This window comes from Cibotium barometz, chromosome 17, assembly GCF_041138505.1.
Source record: "Cibotium barometz isolate CiBa-2024 chromosome 17, ASM4113850v1, whole genome shotgun sequence".
NCBI lineage: Eukaryota > Viridiplantae > Streptophyta > Polypodiopsida > Cyatheales > Cibotiaceae > Cibotium > Cibotium barometz.
In genome coordinates, this window is record NC_141062.1 from 137,943 (window position 1) to 157,598 (window position 19,656).

The 19,656-nt window shown below is 45.1% G+C and overlaps 1 protein-coding gene across 1 annotated transcript in view; it reads right to left on the reverse strand.

Annotated features, from left to right (window-relative positions):
• Positions 1-19,122, reverse strand: part of LOC147629555 (uncharacterized) — a 51,192-nt gene extending 32,070 nt beyond the window's left edge. Inside the window, exons 1-2 of the transcript XR_015267725.1 lie at positions 18,865-19,122; positions 18,506-18,775 (exon numbers count right to left, since the gene is read on the reverse strand). The gene's annotated coding sequence lies outside the window, so the exon portion shown is untranslated. The remainder of the gene's footprint in view (positions 1-18,505; positions 18,776-18,864) is intronic.
• Between the last annotated feature and the right edge of the window lie 534 nt (positions 19,123-19,656).

Sequence of the window (19,656 nt, forward strand, 5' to 3'; positions counted from 1 at the left end):
GCGGTGGACGGTGGTTAGCCGGTTGTTGGCTGGCCTAGCTATGGGGTGTATGGTTGGCCTAAAAAAGCTCGCTCATAAGTATGCTCAAATTCAAGATGAGCATCAGTCACACTATCGTCATCATCTTGCACATCATGAACTTTTGTTGACTCTTCGATATGAGTTATGGCTTTTAATCATAGAAGCATCTTCTGACGCTGCAGCACGATCATCAAGCTTCAAGACCTGTACACCTATGGTCGGCCAGCCTGACTGGGTTGACCATCATCAGCCAGCTCATAGGGCCAACATGGTTGACCAACTGGTCGTCCAGCTGACGGGTCGGCCAGCTGGGCTGCTGGCCATGTGTGGCCCAACTCGGGTCAAGCCCCGAGTGGCCTTCTCTCTCTGCCCTGACTGTCCCATCATCAGCCAGACACAAGAAAAAGACACACTCTTTGCACTTATCCATCTAGCCTCTCTCCAAGTGGGCACACCCATAACGAAGGCCCTCTCTCTGGCTACACACAAGATGTGTACCTAATGGTAACATCCTCTTATTGACAAAAAGGACAAGCGAGGGGCTTCAACAAATTGGAGAACAGAAGATGAGATTGATTAGTAATGAGGATAATGAGGAAAAGGACGATGATTTACAGACCGAATTATATATAAAAGAGGAGACATAAGTATTATTTTTGCCGAAACAGGATAATGAACATATGGGTGTACAGGTCTTGAAGTTTGATGATCGTGCTGCAGCGTCAGAAGATGCTTCTATGGTTAAAAGCCATAACTCATATCGAAGAGTCAACAAAAGTTCATGATGTACAAGATGATGATGATAGTGTGACTGATGCTCATCTTGAATTTGAGCATACTTATGAGCGAGCTTTTTTAGGCCAACCATACACCCCATAGCTAGGCCAGTCAACAACCGGCTAACCACCGTCCACCGCCCAACCAAGGCCGGCCACCGCCTGCTCAATCATTGGCCAACCACCAACCTTGCCCGCCCAGCCACCAGCCATTCAGCAACCAAACATTGGCCACCACCCAGGCCAAGTTCAGCTAGATATGCACTCATTGCACTAGTCCACATATTAAGCTTTATAAATATTCATTTACAGCTTTACTAGAACGCAACATATTTATTATTTCTCAAGAGTTTCCAAAGGATCAACAATTTCACTGTGACGACAAACATGTATTGCCTTATCAGATTAGCCCTTCAAATCACCTTTCAGTATGCTATCCTACAAAAACTCAGCAACTCATAAAGCAGGTCTATTTACAATATTTCTGGTACCAAAGACCCCTCTAGCTCCAAGCCCATCCATTGATTAACATTTCCAAGTCAGAAACTTTTACCCCATGCAAGAGCAAAAAACCATGCAGTATAAGTAAAATCTCTGTCTATTTCATGTGAACTCCAAATGAAACATGCAATTAAAGTAGCAAGTCCTAAACAAGCAAGCACAATTGTCATATTAACCCTTGTGATCTCTTGTTTGCATTTTTTAATCTCAGCCTTGCATTCTTTAATCTCAGCCTTGCATTCTTGTTTGCAATTTTTAATCTCAGCCTTGCATTGTTGAACTTCATCTGCACAATACAATCTCCACATAAGAGAGGGTTTTTCATTCCAAAAATCTTAAGAGAGAATTATTTATGAAAATCAAACCAGAAACTCAATTTACCAGTCAATTTGTCATTATTTCCAATTAGTTTCTCAACGTCTTCGTAAACCCCTCCTACACAGGTTTACAAAAAATCTATATTAAAAAGATCATCTCTCAGATATAGACAAATCTCTACATTATTAATTATCAGTTGGACTCACTCTGACTGAGTAAGTATGCAAGTGCGCCTTTCTCTTGTAGTGAGAACAAATCTGGAAACATCTCTACATGCAAGGATATAATTGTCGCTGCAGTTTTTGAGCCATCGATCAACGACATGCCGAGTGCTGCATAGCCCACCAACTATACAAATAACAATAACAAGTGGCAAGAGATAAAATGTTTAAAAAATGCAAGAGAAATACAATTTAAAGCAAATGTATTACATCAGCATGATGCATCAATGCATAAACTTCACAAGACTTTATAAACTTCTAAAACCAACAAGCCAAATCTCAATGCAATTGTGCTCTGTGGGTGCTCTATTGAGCACATAGTTGGCACACATAATTGCATCCAACCAAAACTTGTTGGGTACAGACTTTCCCTTAAGCATGCATCGGGCCATTTCCATCAATGTCCAATTCTTTCACTCTGCAACTCCATATGGCACTATGCGCTGATGTATAATTTCTTGTGCTGCTAAAAAATCAGAAAGTTCAAGGGACGTGTACTTACCCCCCTTATCACTGCAGAGGGACAAAAGTTTGTTTCCACTCTCATTTTCAGCCATGGCAAGGAAAGGCTTGAAACAAGAAAAGATATCAGACTTAGATTTGAAGGGTTAAAGCCAAGTGTGCTTGGTAAAGTCATCCACAAAGACGACAAAGTATGAGTACCCCCCAAGTGATGATATCTGCATTGGTCTGTGTACATCACCATGTACTAAGTGCAAGTTCCTGGATGCACTAACGGTCCCATTTTTTGGAAATAAGAACCGATGCACGTTTCCCAACAAGCAGCCCTCACAGACATGTTTGGTAAGTTTAAGCATCTGTGGAAGGTCCACTACGATATCCTTAAAATGCATATTCACCAGACTACCATAGTTGAGAGGTCCCAATATCTCATGCCATAAATGTATGTCTGAAATTACAAATTCATCTGCTGCATTTGCTTCTGTAACAGGAGGGTTTGTTGCCACTTTAGCCACGGCTTTAGGGCTCAATTAGGCCATTTACACATTGGACATCTACGTAGGACACTAGGGTGTACTTGGGTCTATATGACCCCTCACTTGTACTTTCACTCTATCCATTTGCAAGTACACTCCATTGCATTCTTAACTTGTTGTCTTCCATTCATTGCATTCAACAATAACCTATTTTTTTCCTTCAAAATGAAAATTTATTCCATTCAAAACGACAATCATACAAGAGGTAGGAGAGTAAGAACTCTATCCCTAGCCTCAACAACGGGGGTGGCCTAAAATGCCAAGACATCTCGACAGGCGTCAAATGAAAAAAAAATGCTAATAAGAGAAGAGTGAGAGAGAGAGAGAGATATGTAAGCTTACTTGTAAGACATCCCCGCTATGCTCGTTTGTACGAACTCGAGCATAGGTGGCTGCGCGCTTGAGCTGGGCAACCTTCTTCACTAGGTTGCTCCCCTGTGCAGCCACCTCTCCCACGTTCACCACATTTGAATCTCCTTCCGCAGAGGGCGTAACCTTCTGCGGTCTCGATGTAGATACTGATGTGCGCTGCTCAGGAGTCTTCATGTGCATAGAAATAACCGATGCCTCAATGCCCTATAATAACAAAACATTTATAAAGAGAAATATATTGAGAGGAATAAAATAAAACGCATGAATTAAATACATAGAACTAGACGTGTGTGTGTGTGTGTGTGTGTGTGTGTGTGTGAGAGAGAGAGAGAGAGAGAGACCATACCGATGAATTCGTGGTGGTTGAAGGGAGGACAGGGGTTATCTCCCCATCATCAGACCATCCCTGTATGTACAAGTCTATTTCTATGTTCTCTAAACTTGAGCTTGTACTTGTTATCTGCTTCTCTTTGTTCAAAATTTGCTCAATCTCTTCATGAAAGCGATTCACCTCCTGCAAATAAACATATGTTTCTATCAGAGAAGGAACCATCTCATAGGTTAGTTCAATCAAGCCCTGCTGTAAGTATTAGAAATATTTGAGATTCTTTATGAAAAAAAATTCTGTGAAGGAAACTATACAAAAACCAGTCGTATTGTTACACAATTTCCCTTCGTATGGAGCATAGAGGAAAATAACATGAGATTAAGGGCTTACTGCCAAGGCCCAATATCAGATATGTTGGCTGCCAGGCGGCAACCCAAGGTTGTACTGGGTATGAGGGGTCCCACTCACCCGTACTCTAGCCACGCGTGCCTCCTCTAGTCTCCAAAAAGCCGGCTGGAACTGAAGGAAGAGCCAGGCGCACCACTATTTTCTGTAATTTTCTTTGTTTGATTGCTGTCCTTGATTGGGATTCTGCACGCAACCAGTTCACATAACATACTCTGAAATTTCAGGTAGAATTCCATGCACAGCTCGCATAATATCTGATCAGGCTCTGTCCAACACCGTCCTTTCAATCACGAACTGTGCGCAAGACTGTAGTGCGGCCTATTCTATTGATTGACAGCCTGGTTCAAGTTTGTTACAGTTTGGTACAATTTCTGAATTAGATTCTCTGTCCGATTCAGTTTTGCTCAACTTCTGGGCAGCCTGTTTAGTCCTCCCAAGGGCTTTTCTTTCACATGGCCTAACCATGAAAATTAGGGTTTCTGGACAACAATTATTCTCTCCTTGTTTCGGGCATCTTTGCTGTCCAGAAACCCTGAAAATTAGGGTTTCTGGACAGCAATTATTATCTCCTTGTTTGGGACACTCAGAGCTCAATTTTATCAAGATAATACTCTGAAATTCAGAACAGAATTTTTAGCATAACTATTATGTCGTCCTCACATCTAGAAGAGGCTCTGGCCACCCAAGTTCATGGAACTAGAACGTCCCATGTGCAGGAAGGGAGAGTGTTCAGAGATGAAGATTCTTACAAGGAATTAGCTGCCCAATTTAAAGAGGCAAGCAAGGATCCACTTTTCCATAGACTTGTGAATGCCATCCCCATGGGTTCAACGGATATTGTCAATCATGTGACTCCAACAACTCAAAAAGCACCACAGGGGCATACGTCATGATCATCTCAGAAAGGCTCCCATGGGAGCCTGTTAAGGCTTCTAAGAAGAACATCCCAAAGAAAAGAAAAAGAGATTCTTCTAGCCCCGACCCTTCCTCAGGATCATCATCATCCCGCAGTTCCTCATCCAAGAAGAGTTCACCTTCCACTTCTCCTCGTCAAAATGTAAAAAGGCATCAAAAGGAATTCAAAGGAGGCAGGAAATCTATTTGGTTTACCACCTATGATGGAGACTACGATGAAAACACAAAGGCTCTACAATTTACGAGTCTGAGGCTGGTGATCATGCTTTCTTCATGCAGTCTAGACAGAGGCGAGGTCCCACACACTTTTACATTATGGCTCCGCAGGATATATTTCTGACCCCCGTTCCAGCTTAGGATTCGCTGCCTACTTCATCGGCAGGTTCAGCCTGGGAGGTGATCTCGGGTATTACATTGTGGTGGATCTGGTGCTCAAGATGTGCGCATGTTCTAGGAGATCGCCATAGTACAGAGGCAGATATATTGGCTACTATATGGCCAGAGATTATCTTCTCCATGTACCGGGTCCTCAGCAGCAGCGCGCGAGAGATTGATCTCCTTCATGAGGACCTGGGATTGTTCTTTGTTTTTTCATTTGACGCCGCTGGGGATGTCGTGGCATTATAGACCATAGTTGTTTCTCGTACGCGTACGAACCTATTCGTACGTACGAGTCGTACGGTACGATACCGTACGAATTCGTACGATATCGTACGGTACGAGTTAGGTTTTTTTTTTTTTTTTTTTTTTCCAAAAAGTTTTTTTTTCCTTGAAAAAAATATTCCAAATGCTAAAAAAAAATAGAAACCCTGCTTTACGAAGATCCCAAATGCTAACAATACTTCGCAACTTTCGTGTCCACTAAGTATTCCATATGGGGTTGTGGAGAGACCTAAAAAATCTGGCGAGGTAGACTGGTAGTGTACACTTGATTGGTAGGATGAGAGAATCTTGCTACATCACTTGGGGATCCCTGGTATAGGTAGGCTAGACAATTAGATTCTCAAGTTATGCACAAGGGAGAACATTTGGACATGGCCATTTTGATCTAGAGAGGAGTCCCTAAACTTATCACCCTAGATGCACTCCTCGTATTTGTGCAAGGACGGTCCCTTAGTCATAAACGCTACACTGGGAGACCTTTGGTATTGCATTACCCATCCAGGTTCTTTTTTGGAGACAATCGGGAGATCCAACCGAGAGAGACACATATCCATGTACTGGTTTCTCAAGCACTGTAGACTCCTCCCCTCCCAACCTTCCCTCACATTCAAGCTTGAAGCTCCATAGCTTGTAAGTGTAAAAAATAAAAACCGTATTTTATCGTACCGTATCCCAAAATTTCATATCGTACCGAATATTCCCGTACGGTATCGTACCGTACGGTATCGTATTTTCGTACCGTGACAACTATGTTATAGACTACCCCCATGGATATTCAATCATATTGTTGAGATTAGGGATAGAGTTCTCACTCTCCCACCCGCTGTGAACATATTACTACTTTCTTTGAAACGCAAAGGCTCTACAATTCATTCAATAGTTTGATGTAGCTTTTCAGAACGGAGATTATCAAGAAAGATCCAAGTTAAAGACGTAAGCCTTCATCTTACCAACAATGCAAGTGCGTTGTGGAGCTCTCTCCTTGTTACAGGGCAAGCAACCACAACTTGGAAGGATTTCGAATGGTTAAACTACAAGCAATTCTTGCCCAAGGAGTTTTATGAAGACGTGCATGCAGCTTGGGAGGGATTGCGGATCAAAGTCTCTATGACGACTCAGTTAAGGAAATATAAAGCAGGACAACCTCCTACCATCCAATCTTTTGTCAGCACCATTCGTTGTAAAAAGTTGCAGGATGTGATGCATGTTGCGAGAGGATGGAGGAGCTGCCTCAAAATCAAAGGAAGGCGGTTTGTACTCAAGGAATTCCTAGATTCCGAAACGTGACTTTCAGCCAAAGAAGCCGGGGTGATTCCAGCGGATGTTCAAAAAGAAACCCATGTTTATACAAGAGCAGATCGAGGCCTTCCGAAAGGAAGTAAAGTGTTTCCGATGTGGAAAAGCAGGGCATGTGGTTGCCAAGTGGCCCGAAAAGCCCAAAGGCTCGAGGGAGTAGAAAATACCACAATAACTACCCAAACCAATGGCGGGAGGAGTCTCGGATATTTTGGGTAGTGTAGCCTGTACCAGGCCCAAGAACTTTGCTTAGGTTGGGGCAAAGTTCATGATGAGCATGCAATGTTTCAATTTGAATTGGGAGCCACTGCAAACTTTATTTCGAAAGATTTGGCTTCATGCTTGAATATTAAAGTAGAAGAATCGGGGAAGCTCGTGATGCAGAGCAGATTTTCGGTAGTGAGGCAGTACTAGTTATGCCAATTATTGTCAAGCTATGTATCCATGTTCAGTACTACGTGGATTATGAAGATTTCTATGTATCCCCAATTGTGCACTATGATGTGATATTGAGAGTTCCAAAAGGAGTGCATGTGGCTATGCCTGAAGGCCTAGGGTGCTGGCAATATTCAGATATCATTGCCGGTGGGAGTTGAAGAAGCCTTCCTTCACACGGTTTGAATACATTTATGTGGTTCTGTCACGGTGTGTATCCTGCACAACTATCATGTCTAAGAATAGTTATCATGCACAATTATCACCATGTTCCCTACATCCCTTTTTGCAGATTGTGCAAGTCCAGACATGACATCCAACGCATGGTAGTGAGCAGAGATTGGATAGATTGGCCAGACAAAGTGAAGCCACAATCACAGACATTTGAGGAGACTATTCTTGATAATGAATGGTGGAATGTTGCTGACTCTGTACAAGCAACAATATTCCCCATCTACATGGTCCTTCGTCTCACAGATAGAGAGGGTTGCACAATGGGACTCCTGTATGAATACATGACATGTGTGCAGGCAGCACTGCAACAATGCGCTCTTCCCAGGCCTGACAGGTGCTAAAACACATTGCAATTCTAGGGAGCTTCTAGGATTTGGATCATACATGTTTCATTTATGAAATATTTTTTCACTTTGCAAGGTGGATCAATTGTTGGATATATTCGATACTAGGTGGAGATGGTTCAGGCAACCCAATTGTGTTGCTCACATACTCCATCCTAGATGGAGAAATGTGGAGCAAGAGTCGAACCGGATTTTGCTAGATGGATGGACCGCATATGTGGAGGAAGTTTATGAAGAGAAGCTAGATGTGCAGAACTTCCTTGAGGATGATCTCATGGCATTCGGGGCCTCCAAGGGGAACTTTGCACGCAGCATTGCATTGGATGCTGCAAATCAATCACAGCCGTTGTCTTGGTGGACCAAATTTGGTGGGCTGAATATTACATTGCGGAGTATTGCATGTAGAGTGCTCTCCTAAGATTGCTCATCTTCATGTGCGGAGCGTGTGTGGACCATTATGGCAGACATTCACACGAGAAAAAGAAATAGGTGAGCACATAACAAGAATGGCTGAAAGTTAAATTTCATAGAAGTAAAAATTGAGTATCTTGCTCATTGCATTCTACAAACAATTTGGTTCTTGCAAACTCACCGTGGAGCGGTTAAACCAACTCACGTACGTGAACTAAAATCTCAAGCTTCTGGAGAAACTATGAGGCCCCGACGGTGATGGTGTTCTTAGTTGGGAGCCACAACAGGTGAGGCCTGAGGATATAGAGGTCCACCCTGGCGATGAGTCCCTTCTGCAGCTTGTACATGAGGAGGACGATGCGTATGATTTCCTTCATGAGGAGCTTATGAGTCTTCACCACCGACAGATATGCTCTTAGACCCGTTAGCGTAGAGAGACAACGTCACAAGCCGCAAGAGGTTGAGAGAACATGGGATATGGTGGCCTGTACTTCTCAAGCTCGGCCCATGAAGTAATATGTACGCAGAGGACGAGGTACAGACAGAGGCAGAGGCAGGATAGGGCTGCATATGAGGGGAGAATTGGAGCACATAGAGGAGTCAACATCCGAGGATACACATCCATCATAGGTCACATTGCCGTTTGACAAGGATGAGTCTGAGGACACGACCTCTGACACAAGGAGTGCTTGAATGACTTTCGTTTATGTAGCTTGGAAGCTTAAGACTTAATTTATGATCAGTTCAATAGTTGATGTCTTAAGATTATTGAGAAACATTAATGTCTCACTGCCTGGCATTGGAAGCTTAAGACTTTAGTCTGATCAATGTCTTTAGTCTCTTTCTAAGTTTATGTTTTTTCAATTGTTCAAGAATCAGTAGTTGATACTTATCTTTCATGAAAGATTTATCAATTTTCATAATTGTTTTGTGCCATACAACTTCTTGCATGCAAGAAGAGCTTTGTGCTTGTACTATATACCTAAAATTATGCAAAATTTCACATGTGTTTGCTAAAGAATTACCTAAAATCCACTAACAAGTGTTTCACCTAAAACGTTTCAGCCAAATCATGAAACGTTTCATTTTGAAACGTTTCATTGTGACGCGGAACAGCAAGAAGAGTGAATTCTTCCTAGGAGAAATCCAATATCTAGGCCATATTATCTCCAAAGATGGTATCCAAATGGATCTAGCCAAGATACAAGCAATTATGGAATAGCCTGAGCTAAAGACTCCTCATGAGGTAAGATCATTTCTTGGTCTATGCTCATATTATAGGAGATTCATTTGGCATTTTGGAGAGAGAGCTACTGCCCTACATGATCTCACCACCAAGAAGAAGGTTAAGTTTAGATGGGCTTCGAAAGAAAAGGGAGCTTTCCAAAAACTTAAACATGCCTTAACCACAGGTCCCGTTCTCATCATTCCTGACTTACGAAAACCCTTCTTGGTAGCAGTGGATGCTAGTGGCGATTGCATTAGAGCTGCTCTAGTTCAAGATGCTCATGCAATAGCCTATGAAAGTAGAAGGCTAAAAGATGTTGAACTTCATTATGACATTTATGAGAAGGAAATTTTGGCAGTGAGGCAAAGTATGGTAGAAGAAAACCCAAAGGACTACTACAATCTGTGCCTATTCCAGAAAGACCATGGGAGCATATCACCATGGACTTCATTACTGGAATTCCTAGGACAAATCAAGGACATGACATGATTTGGACTATAGTAGATAGATTTAGTAAACAAGCTCATTTCATTCCATGTCGAAAACAACTAAAAGCTCCAGAAGCTGCACATCTATTTATTAGGTACATCTTCAAACATCATGGGATACCTAAATCTATAGTTTCTGATAGAGATACTAAATTTACTAGTAATTTTTTGCAAGCCTTGTTTGAAAATCTTAGAACCATTCTAAGTTTTTCTTTCGCATTTCATCCTCAAACTGATGACCAAAGTGAAATTACTAATAGTACTCTACTTGATCTCCTCAAAATCTATGTACAAGACAAGCATACCATGTGGAAAAAATATCTCCCCATAGTTGAGTTTGCTTACAATAATACCATACACTCTTCTACGGGGGAAACTCCTTTCCAAATCATCTATGGTACATCCTTACCAACTCCATTAATGCAAACTAAGCACAAGATCTTTGCCACTGATCAATTTGTAGAGGATTATGACTCCGCTTTGCCAAAGTTTGCACAACCATCCAAAAGGCTCAAGAAAAACAAAGTGCAACTGCAAATAAAAGACGGAGGGCCTTTGAGATCAAGGAAGGTCAATGGATTTTACTAAAGTTTGAAAAAGGCATGCTCAAAAACAAAGTGGGACAAAAGAATAAATACTTAAAGCTCTTTTTCAGATATTATGGTCCTTTCAAGGTACTGAAGATTATTAATCAAGTTTCAGTTCGACTAGATCTTCCACCACATAGGAAGATACACAATGTCTTTCATGTCAATTTGATCAAAGCCTATGTTGGGGATATTCCTCATGACCCAGTTTGAGAAGATCTCCTTGAAGTGGAGGATAATGAGATTTCCGTCTACGGATGCTAGATGGATGGAAATCTCTTGAAGTTCAACGGATTTCCATCTATGGATGTTAGATGGATGGAAAGGTCAATGTTTTAGGAGTTTCCTGACATTCCTGATGCTTACGAAGAAGCACTTGAGTCGAGAACAACTGATTGAAAGATGGAGGGAATGTCACTTCTCTTCACAAAGCATATCCACTTGCATGGTAATTTCATTTCTGGAATTTTCCCCGAACTGTGCACACCGAAGAGGAAGAGGTGGCTGCACGCTGGATCTTACCTGCAAGAGCTACCCTGGGCGACGAAGGGGCTCGGAACTGAGCGGCTGAGGGCTGCACTTATCTTGTTGCTGCTGCCTTGAAGTTGGATGCTAAGAGGAGGGGGGTTATATAGGAGGAGTGGGCAGTCTGCTTAGGTAGGTGGCCGGCCAGATTTGGCCATAGTTGGCTGGCCAAAATTGGTCGGCCAGCCAAAATTGGCCAACCAATTTTAGCCGGCCAGATTTTGGCCAAGGTTGCCTGGCCTTGGCCCCTCCACTAGGCCCTCATTTGGGCTCCTTTCTGGCCCCTTTCCGGCCCCTGAACTGACCCTCTCACCCTACCCTACTAACACTAACCTAGGCTGACCTAGATTTTGCTTCTTGCTTTTCACCCTTCCCATGAAATCTGGACAAGTGCATGATGGATTGGCCTTTATATGTATATCATAAACATGCTCTTCGCGGCCCTCCCCAATGGTCTCAACAGTGAACACCTCATGTCTATTGGCCTAAAGGACCATCTCCTGTACCACCTTTGATTTCATTTCAAGTGCTGATTTCATTATTTTTGTTGCTTGTTTAGATATATTTGGCATGTATCTCATGCGTCTCCCGTCTCTGCTGCTCATCTTTGCATCTATTTTTTCCTCGTTTCCATTGTCTCCACTGCAACGCCCCGGTGTGCTGGTGACTTCTTGCTGCATCTGCAGATTAAAACCTACAAGCATTAGTGCACTGACTTCTTCCTATGTGAGGCTTGTTCTCTAACTGGGTTCTCTAGGGGTAATCGTTGAGTGACTGACTGACTGAACCTAAGGCTGGAAGGTACTATGCAGCTCGTGCCTGACCATCCCCGGACTGGGGCTCACAAATAGGCCACGACATATAACAAAAAGTCCTATATGGGTGCTAAAGTAGTACACCTATGGTGAGCCAGCTTGTCACCATGCACCAGGTGCAGTGGTGCATCTGACATTCCCTCCTCCTTAGCTTGGCGGCAGGTGCATTGCCTCCAAGTAATCCTGTAGTAGCTGAGGGTACTCCTAGAAGAATACTTCGTCCAACCAGACGGCCTCATGGGTGTCCCGATCTCTGAACTTCGTATAGAATTGGCGTATCTTGTGACCGGACCCATGCTTCCACTTTTGGAGTAGTATCTGCACTAGCTCCAACACTTCAGCCTCCTCAAGAACCTCGAGCTGCTCTTCTTCTTGGACTTCTGACAGGTCGGGGCCGATGTATGGCTTCAACCATACGAAATGTGTTGTGCATCGTCCGAAGTTGCTTTAGTATCCGCGTGTAGAGACCCAATCCCCTTCTTTGTAATTGACGTCGCGTCGGGACTTATTGGCTTGCCGGGTGTACACGTCCTGGCGCTTATGACATAACCGAGGTACTGGATCTACTCTTATCCATAGGTACTTTTCTTGGCGTTCACGGACACCGAATTCTTGCGCAATATCTGTAACACCTGCCCAACGTGCTCAAGAATACGTGCTCCAATTTTGAAAAAGAAATTATAAGGAATTTGAAACCAGCCTTCAGATGAATAAAGGGTGGTGAAACTAGCAAATACAACAACCAATAATTCAGCAAGTACACAAAAAGAGAGGCGGGGAGCTAGAGTGCTCCTGCACCAACACAAAGACATTGATTGGCCCCAAACACTAGCGCTCCTTTTGGTATTTCTTTAATTAATCAAAGCATCTATGAAAGCCGATTATAATTGCACATGAACCTTGCAAAACCACGGGCAATCCACACTACAAAACTTTAGAAATCTCTACTCAGCCAATCATGGCAACAAGGCATACAATTCCCACCAATTCCACAACTGTCCAGGCATCAACCGGTGAACTCACAACACAAATTGTCCACCCACAAGCTGTCCCTACATAAATCGATTGCAAACAAGGCGTGCCCTCACCCCACAGTTGTCACTAGCAGCTGCTCTCAGCCTCACAGCTCATCTAGGCTGTCACCAAAGCTCTACCTGCTTGCACAACTCGATAATAATGCCAGACAGTGTTGGAAACACAACGGGCAACCAACCCACAAGCCAAACCAGCCCAGAAACAGCATAAACAGGTGCGCCTAGCTCTTACTCCTGCCCAGAAGCTGCACAAATTGGTGCGCGACCAGCTCTCCTGCAGCCCAAACACCCACCAAACATGTGTGCCTTGCTCCTTGCAACCCAAAAACAACACAAAATAAGTGCGCCTGGCTCTCCTACAGCTCCGGAAGCTCAAAAATCAATACGCAAGTGGAGCAGCCAACCTTGGGGAGAGGAAACAGGTGGGGGATAGTGGAAAACAATGGCGGCCAGCTTCGAGGTGCTCCTCTAGAGTGGCGACCAGCTTCTCTGTCCTGAATCGCTGTCTTGACTGCCAATTTGGAGCCCCTCTGGCCAAACTGAGCTCTCGTGCCAAAATTAGTAAATGGAATTAAACCACTCTGCTGCCCGTTGTGTTTCCCATTTGGGCCTAGGAATTAACACCAAGAAATTGAATTGCACATCCACAATTTCCATGGGGCTTCCGGGAATTTTAATTCCCCGAGTCCTAGCCCACCTGCACAGGACCACCATGCCCCCTAGGCCAAAGGTACTCACACCTAATTCCCAGAATTCAAAATTTAAAATTCACTTCAATGAAATTCACGCCTTCGTGACGGAATGGACCACAAAATCCCATGGAAAGAGCTCCGATATCAATGCAACAGGATTTGCCCTAGTTGTGGCTAATCCTAGCTATGACTGACCTAAGGACAAGGGACTAGCATTTGACCTAGTCTAGGCATTCAAATATTACCCTACTAGAGAAATAAATTGATAAGCTGGATAGGTAGTACCTTAAATGCTTGAGGCGGGATGTAAGTCATGAGCTAGACTTACCTCATGGCTTGTGAGGGGCTGCATAGGTTGTTGGAAATGTATTGGTCACCTCCCCATCTGCAAGCCCCGAAATGAGGAGAGCAACAAGGGTGTAACATCGCTTAAGAGAGAGAATCTAGGCATGCACTGAATAATTTATTACTTAACTGAATATGAAAGATAATCCACAATAATCACATGAAACATTAAAGAGACGACACCAGATAAGGGGTGAAGGTGGGACCCCGCTCGAAAGCTAGTAGATATATGCAATACAACCACCTGTTAGAAGATTGGACTAGCCAAGGACAATCGGTAGTCAATCTGACACTCAGAAAGACCACAAACAATCAGACAAACTGACACAACTTTCCCACACTTTGGAGAGGTTAGGCAAGGCTGACGTTTGGCTTCATAAATACAATCAATTCCCTTTGATTTCCAGCATATCAATTCGAAGAAGATAATCTCCCCGATAGATTGGAGTCAGCAATCAGAAATTCCAGCAACCGAAGGTCCTCCAAAGGATGAGAGAGGAGAATCTGCAAAGAGAGAAACAAAGGAATCTGCTGTTGCAAGAAATTCAGACCAGCAACCAGTAAAACGATGACCAGGAGCAAGATACTTCACCAAACTACGAACCGTCTGTTGAGATTGACATCTCTAGGTGTTCTATAGGGAGTGAGGGCCTTTGATGTGGGTGTACCCGCCCAGTGAGAGAGGTCACTGTCAGTTCTTTTTCAAGGCTCGTTTCGACCTCCACAGGGCTCCTTTCGGCATGATTCCAGCACCCACGGGACTGGAGGACAGAGGGGGATAGAGGGGGGCTGGGCCAGGGATCTGGGCTGACCAACCCTGGCCAACTAGCTGGTCGGCCTAGGGCAACTGGGCCGACCCACTACTTGATCGGGCCGACCACCTACTAGGGCCCTACATAAGGGCCTTCCCCCCTCCTCATTTCTTCATCCACTCCTGCAGCTCCTCAGGTCCTCAGCTCTTGCCTGTTGCCACCTCGCTGCCCCTACGTGAGCCCCATAGCTGCCCTGCTGGCTGCCCACGCTCCCTCTGCAGATCTCCCATCCCTGCCTGCTGCTGCCCCTCAATTCACCCACGCTCCCTCTGCAGATCTCCCATCCCTGCCTGCTGCTGCCCCTCAATTCAGCCCTCGTTCCTCCTGCTTCTCAGCCCGTTTCAGCACCCCATCTTCCAGCTTCGATTGCTGCCTTGGAGTGCCCGCCTTGCTGAGATTGAAAACAGCAATTCTCAGAGCTTGCCAATAGCTTCCAAGCTGGGCTGTATTCCAGGACAGCAAGCTGGACGGATCTACACCTTTGGACAGAGAGTTTACTGACACTCTTGTGGAGCACGTGGACTCTGGGATCTAGAGGTGCCAGGAATATAGTAGGAGAACCCTTTTGGTATTGTATCTGTCCAGCTTTGGGCCGACGGAAATACATTGTTGGTTGCTTCTATATTTGTCTTGTGCATGGACTATTTACATGATTCGCATATTCAGTTGAAGTACACATCAATAAAGAAGTTTGAATGTCCCCACCCACCACTGTGTGATTGCAAGAGCACCCTAATACTTCCGCTTCAGTAGACTATCTAGGTCTTCTTCTTTTCCAACAAGGTATCAGAGCCAGGCTGCTGATCGACGGTGCTTTTGTGGATTCACAAGTGGAGAAGCTTGTAGGCAAGGACCTCGGGGAGGTGACCTTGATATGGAGCTTGGGGGAGATCTGCTTCCACGGGTGAAGGACAGTGCCGTTGCGGGTGGCTCAGCTTCAGGCAGGTGTACTTCTATCTTGTTTCATTACTTTCAGTTCATTGTCATGGCCATTAGATATCAAATCCCGAATTTCGGAGAGACGGGCAAGCTCGATGGATCGAATTATCCGTTGTGGAAGATGATAGTCAAGAGTCATTTAGTGTTGAGAGAATCATGGGGGATTGCGACTGGGGTGGAGCTTATGCCTCAACCCACAGTGGTCCCAGCTTACAGCGACTGCAGTAGCGGTGATGATACCAGCAGATCTGGTGGCATTGAGAGCATGGCAGAACCGAGACGCAGAAGCCTTGGTTATCATTGTGAGCACTACGGCAGACGATGTCATCTACAGATGGCAGAGACTTCCTTCGAGGCTTGGACCACTCTGAAGGATATGTATGAGCTCAACAACGAGGCGAGGATTCTGGATCTAGAGTCAGAGCTGTTTGGCATGGACATGGAGGAAGGAACCGCGGTCCAAGAGCACGTCACAAAGATGAAAATGCTACAGAACCAGCTAGCAGCAGTCAGACAGGTCATAAGTTTGACAAGGATAGCGAGGCTTCTATTGACGAAGCTTCCTAAGAGCTACGGGAGTTTTGTGCTGCATGTCAGAGGACGGCGCCAATCACTTTTGAGGAGCTGGTACCATTACTCTTACAGCAGGAGGCTCGAGAGAAGAAGAACGAGGAAAAAGATGACAAGGCCCTATTGGCTCGTGATAGGAGCAAATGGAAGGGCAAGGGTAAGCTTGGCAAAGGCAAACCTAAGAATACTGACGACGACGCTGACTCTTCAGAGGAGGACAATAGGAAGCAGAAGAAAGAAAGAAAGTGCTTCTACTACAGCTAGGGCACTTTGCAAAAGATTGCAGAAAGAAGAAGGTTGATCAAAGGAAGGAAGAGGCTAGTTCAGAGTCAGAGGAAACAGGGACAGCTCACATGGTAAGGGAGCTCTTTCTTGTGACATCTCCAAGTGTTGCGGAGATTAGATATGCAAACCCCGGTAAAACGGTCAGAATGTCTGACATAGAGAGGCGAGCAGTTGAGGAGACAGATATCTCAATGGACAGTGTTAAGTACCTGGACTCTTCTGGGTGCTTAGCTGAGGGCACTGACATTGAGGTGGCTCTATCGACAGTACCCGAGTCTCCGGAGTCAGAGAGATGCTGTGATTCAGAGGGGGACATTCAGGAGCGACACATGGAGGATGATGGAACAGGTAATCTGGATGTATGCTTGAGAGTTGATGTCTTGAGTATACTATACGGTTGCAGATTTAGCCAGGTGGAGGACGGGTTGAAACATACCCTTAGAGCATGTTGCTTGGTGGACTCCACGCTGTTCACTCATGATGAGGGGGGCCAGTTGAAGGATGCTACTGCTCCAGATCATAGGCAGGGACGACGCGACGGACGGAGGTGGTGCTTTCGGGTGCTACCAAGGGACCTGTGTACCAGAGTGGTGTGTTGATGTGGAACCAGATCTGGTGGAACAGGAGCTATTACCCCATCGGCATCGACAGTTTGGCATTGGGCCAAGATGGGTCGGTGAGAGGGGGTGTTGGAAATGTATTGGTCACCTCCCCATCTGTAAGCCCCCAAATGAGGAGAGCAACCAGGGAGGTAGACCAGGAGGATTAGGGCATCAGATCAGGGTGCAAACAGACTGGGAAACAGGCCAGGAGACATCCCAGAAAGGAGGCACAGGATAGCCAGAACCAGGCCAAGAAACAAGCCACAGGAAGGGCCAGGACAAAGTTGGTCAGCCAACTGTGGAGACAGTCGGCCAGTTGGGGGTTGGAGGTCAGCCATATTTGGCTGGAGGCAGTCGGCCAGATCTGGCTGGAGGCAGTCAGCCAAACCTGGAGAGGTGGCCGACTAGATCTAGCCGACCACCTACTGGGGCAGCCAGTGCCCTATATAAGGAGACCCCCTGGGGGTCATTTTGGCATGCAGTCTTCAGCAATTCTGGGCTGACTTCAAGAGTAGCTTTGACACCTATCTGGGGCAGATCTGGAGTGCACTTCTGGGCTGAGACAGCAGCATGTTTTGGGGCAGATCTGAGGCAGATCTGGAAGCAAAAAGGAGCTACATTACCAGCACCATCTGGGCCTACTTTGGGAGGCGACTTGGGGGCTGTTTGGGCAGCAGACTTAGCTTGCCAGTAGCTTCCAAGCTGGGCTGTATTCCAGGACAGCAAGCTGGACAGATCTACACCTTTGGACAGAGAGTTTACTGACGCTCTTGTGGAGCACACGGACTCTGGGATCTAAAGGTGCCAGGCATATAGTAGGAGGACCCCTTTTGGTATTGTATCTGTCCAGCTTTGGGCCGATGGAAATACATTGTTGGTTGCTTCTATATTTGTCTTGTGCATGGTCTATTTACATGATTCTCATATTCAGTTGAACTACACATCAGTAAAGAAGTTTGAATGTCCCCACCCACCACTGTGATTGCAAGAGCACCCACCCTAATACTTCCGCTGCAATAGACTATCTAGGTCTTCTTCTTCTTTTCCAACATAGGTTACATCCAATTTGGAGAACCAGCCAAAGCAATAGCTGAGCCAAGTATCCATCATATTAATGAATGGTAAATCAACCATATTTACAAATTAGGTACAAGAGGCCTTGTATAGTCCTACGGCTGACTGTGTAATTACAAGTCCATATACGGGATAATTTCTTTCAGTCTCATAGACCTTTTTGGTCTTCTAAATACTTTTAATAAAATTTCTTTCTTTCTTTCTTTCTTTCTTTCTTTCTACCTTATTGAGATAAACGAACATAATACCACAGAGCATGATCACCTACTTGCGTGTGGCCTGATAGGAATGCTCTAGCCTGTAGGGTCAGCAACCTTTCCAGCTACATTCTGGCTAACACACGGTTTGGTTTGCCAGAAGTGCTGAGAAGGAGCTGGACCCCTGGGTGCAGAAGTCCAACTACCCTGGCAGCATCTTGGGGGTCTGCCTGTCTCGAAACATCTTCAATATTTTCGGACATATGCAGACCTTGTCTCCTGAGAAACTCAAAAAACTCCCGGGCCTTTGCTTTTTCCTGGTATGTTTGGGGCTGCCCATCCTGGAAAGCGAGACAGATTTGCATTGAATTGAACAGCGAGGCACATTGAATTGAACAGAAGAAGATATGACGAAGATGAATTCACTCACCCTTCCCATGATGTGCTTCGAAATGACGCGCTCCGGTAACAGCAGCACAGCGGGACTGCAGCTTCGAATTCGGGATCACACGCGTTGAAATGGGACAGAGGGGACGTCGCCATTCAGGATTTTGCACCAAATCTGGATGGAAGAAGATACGTTTAATTAATGGTGGAAAAAGCATGCTCAGATTTGCGTAGAGAATCGATTCGCAGCAATGGTGGTTCTCCTTGCGAGCATTCGCCCGCTCCGCAAACGCTTCGGAGGGAGGAAAAGAAGACGCGCCTGAAAATGATGCAACCGGCAAGCTCGCATCTGAGACGCTTTGGAGCAAACTGAAAACGATGCACCGCAAGCTTGGATCCGATGCGCACTCGTGATGCTAACCCCCCAAGAATGTAAGACAAGGTACTGTTCCTAGGACAATGTCATTACATGACCAGCCTAGATCAAATCTAAGAATTCTCAACGTAGAGAGTGCCGCGTGTAATGCCTTTTTAATGCTTTTTGGTTAGCTAAAAATTTGTTCTTATTTTGGGGTTTTCATAACTGGTGGTTCTTCTCAACTCTCACCAATCGTCCCCTCACTGCTCCATGCTTTCTCGCCCTATTGCTCTTGTCTCCAGGACATGCTCCCTACGGTGGCCTCCGAATCCTGGGACAAGAATTCAACGCGTGCAGGATTGCTGATGATATGGTATTTTCTTCTGCCCTCCAGTCTGCAACCATAATCGTGCGGCCTTCGATATCGTAATCTCCAATCATTGGGCGTCACAATCGTTCTATCTGATCCATGTCTTC